Here is a 3,658-nt window from a genome sequence, read left to right as displayed (position 1 = left end):
GCCTAAATTCATTCTATCTCAGGAGGGACAAACACACAAGATGGTTGTGTGAGTTTGAACTGTCATTTCCTACAGCTGATTTGTCCAAACAGGGATGAAACTTTCATTTTTCATTTGAAATGTCAAGTTCAACAAAACCAAGGTTAAAGCCTGCCACAGCTGAATTCAGGTCAAAGCTAGAAGACGAATTGGGTCTGCTAATGAGATATCCAGTTTCAGATTGACTTTTATGTACCAAATCCTCACAGACAACAGAAACATCAAGAATTTGAGGGGAGAAGGAAAAGTAAAGTTAGCACTTTAAAAGATCCATGTTCATATTCCACCTGAGAGGAAAGTAAACTTCTAAATGTTACTAAAGCAAAAATAGCTCATGAGAGAGCATTTCTTAACTTAAGAATATATTTCTATAATTTGGAACATTTAAAAGTTGCCAAGGAGGTCAGTAGTCAAGGGATGACTCATCTCTTCTGATGTTAGCAGATAAGAAGGTAAGCCCTAGGCTGGGTGTACAAGCTCCCATGATGATGAACAAAAGAAAGGAAGTGTCTCCAAAGGCAATCCAGCCCTCCTGAGACATAACTTTGGCTGGACCCACTTTTCCTCATAGAGTTTCTGTCTTGTTCCAATGGTGATGAAAGGAAACCAGAGCACTGTCTTGTTTGATAACTTAGTTTTTACATGGCTAAAACCAAGATAAAGTATGTTTTATCCTCAGTGGAAACTTTATGTCCTAATTAATACACCGGGATTTTTAAAATACAATTTCACTTCTACTCTGTTCTCAGCTGAAGCTTCGTGTGTATCTGAGCTGAACTTCACAGCTTGACATCTTTGACAGCCTATCTTCCATTGTAAGTTTGTAAAGCACCAAGCACACTGCTATCAGACAAATAAAAAGAATAATAAAACTCAGTCGTGCTTGTATATATAGAAGGCCAATCAATGTAAACATAGGGTGTCTCTGAGCAGGAGAAAAGCGGAAGCCAGATGGCATGAAATCATTGATAGCTGTTTCATAAACTTTTCCTGCAATCAAATCTAATTGAAATAACACTAGATTGTAGGCTTTAGCAGGTGGGCAGCACACACAGCTGTTTCTTCTAGTTGATTTCCAAAGAATACATACATAAAACATTTCACAGGGACTGACATACGGAAAAAAGGTTAGCCCAGATGGAATGCTCTCTTCCAGGCTTTATTTCACCAACACATTTATGAAGCCTGCCTCTTTAAAAATATGAGCAGAAGTGTTTTTCTAGTACTATTGAACCATTTACAGTCATATACAATGTGGCTGAGAGATATGGCCTGGTGATACAGTGTCTTCAATGTCAATTCATATTTCAAGGCAAGGCAGAGCAGAGAGAGACCTCCTAGTGTCCAGTTCATTACTTTGCAGTAAGGTAGGATAAATGTAACTGAATTACCTCTGAGAGATATTTCTGTTTCATACTAATCCCCCAAGGAAAGATTCCACCAGTTTCCTCAGTAGTTTATTCCAGACTTTCCCTGCAGTAATAGTGAGATATTTCCATAACTTTTAATACAATTAATCTAATGGCCACACATGGTGAAGGAGAAGAAACTGTTGATATCTTTTTTCTTTTTAACCTTTTACATATTGAAGGATTTATCATGTCCTCACTCCTTCTTCTGTCCTTTACTGCAGACAGGTATCCCATGGCAGAACTTCTGAAGGTTGATAGATGAGTTGCAAGAACCAAGTGGGTCTTCATAAAGAGGTCCAGCATCTGAGGTGGGCTTGGCAGAGTTTCCTGTGGCTGACCAGAAAGCTAATTCAACAGTTTGGGCTGAATTTTACTTTGGACTTTCGTTTGGATTGGAAACTAAGACTCAAAAGAAAACATGGAGAGGAGAAGGAGAAATGAGGAAAACCAACTTACGTGGATCAACCTATAGGAAAGGATCAGCCTATAGGAAAGACAGTGAACTGCAGCACACTTTCTAGGTCCACTACCTAGTGCTTTCTGGCTAGATGACATAGTAAAGCTCCTACACTTCATGATCTTTATATAAATATACAACATAAAGATCAACATAGTCTCTTCTATTACCATTTGTATCAGAATCTGTGCTTTTAACAGTTCAGTCCAAAGGACTGAAGCTGCCACTGTCTCAGAGTAATATAGAAGTGATGGCATGAATGTCCTCTGTCTTCTCTTCAGATCACATAAATCTTTCACCTTTTACTAAAGGTTTCCATGGAGAGAAGCAATTTATTTATAGCAGCCTTCCAGTACTTAAAGGGACCTACAGGAAACATGGTGAGAGACTTTTTGTCAGGGAGTCTAGTGATAGGACAAGGAGTAATGGTTTTAAGCTGAAAAAGATATGGCCACCAGAAAAAAAAAACCCACAACAAACAACAAGATCAAGGGGGTCCTGCATCCTTTCCCTGCCAGACTGAAGGCAGTAGCTCAAGGGAAAGGAGTGAATGGAGGCAAGTCCACACCTGCGGCGGCAGGCGAAACTCCCCCTTGCCCACCTCGCCTTCCTGGGTGCCTCTATACAACAGGTATGATGCTCTAGATGTGGAAGACCAGTCAATGGCTGTAGAGGATGAAGGTCCATCTACAGCAGAGGTGCTGACAGGGTCAGAAACACCTACCCCCCCTTATTACGACCACCTCCATGGGAAAGAAAAGACGGATTACAGTTGTAGGTGACTTCCTCTCCTTCTGAGAAGAACAGAACGTGCTGGACAGACCCTCCTCAGGGAAGTTTTCTGCCTCCCTGGGGTTAAGGATATCACTAGGAAACTTCCCAGTCTGGTAAAGCCCTCAGATTACTACCCATTACTGGTCTTTTATGTGAGTGGTGATGAAGCTGCAACCCATAGTCTGGGGGTGATCAAAAGAGACTTCAGGGCCTGGCTGGACAGGGCTCTGAGCAACACAATCTAGTTGAAGACCTCCCTGCTCATTGCAGGGGGTTGGAGTAGACGACCTTTGAAGGTCCCTTCCAACCCAAACTATTCTATGATTCTAGGGTAGTTTTAGATTAGATATAAGAAATTATTTACTGTGAGGGTGTTCATACACTGGAATAGGTTGCCCAGAGAAATTGTAGATGCCTCATCCATGGAACTGCTCAAGGCCAGCTTGTATGGGGCTTTGAGTAACCTGATCTAATGGAAGGTGTCTCTGTCCATGGCAGGGGCATTGGAACCAGATGATCTTTAAGGTCCTTTCCGACCCAAACCACTCTATGAATCTATGATTCTAACAATGGAATTACATGCAAACTATGTTATTTAATAATTAGGATCTCTCAGACTGCAGGAGTCTTTGTGGATACTCCTTTGAAAATGTTTAGTCCTGAGGTTAACGGCATCCAGCATCCCTCCCCCAACCCCAATATATTAGGAATATAATATATAATAAGAGTATATTGGTGAGGCCAGAAGTAGAGGAGGGGAGAGAAAACATCTTTATGTCACTACATAAAATCCCAGTTTTAAATGCTAGGCATGATAGTGGCCACCCCAGTTCAGAAAGCAAAAGGTACAATGAAGGGCAGCAAGGAAGAGCAGAGGTTTGAAACGACTTCAGTCCAAGGAGATATTAAATAGAACTGCACTTTTCAGAACAGAAAAAAACCAGTCTGTGGTCTATAAAATGATGAATGACAAGGA

General features: G+C 41.1%; 1 non-coding gene across 1 annotated transcript; it reads left to right on the top strand.

The window, feature by feature from the left end:
- Window positions 1-2,175: 2,175 nt before the first annotated feature.
- Window positions 2,176-2,243, top strand: LOC135988784 (U5 spliceosomal RNA). The gene has a single exon (XR_010606231.1). It is a non-coding gene; the product is annotated as a U5 spliceosomal RNA (small nuclear RNA).
- The last annotated feature ends 1,415 nt before the right edge of the window (window positions 2,244-3,658 follow it).

This window comes from Caloenas nicobarica, chromosome 4, assembly GCF_036013445.1.
Source record: "Caloenas nicobarica isolate bCalNic1 chromosome 4, bCalNic1.hap1, whole genome shotgun sequence".
NCBI lineage: Eukaryota > Metazoa > Chordata > Aves > Columbiformes > Columbidae > Caloenas > Caloenas nicobarica.
This window is presented reverse-complemented; position numbering and strand designations above follow the sequence as displayed.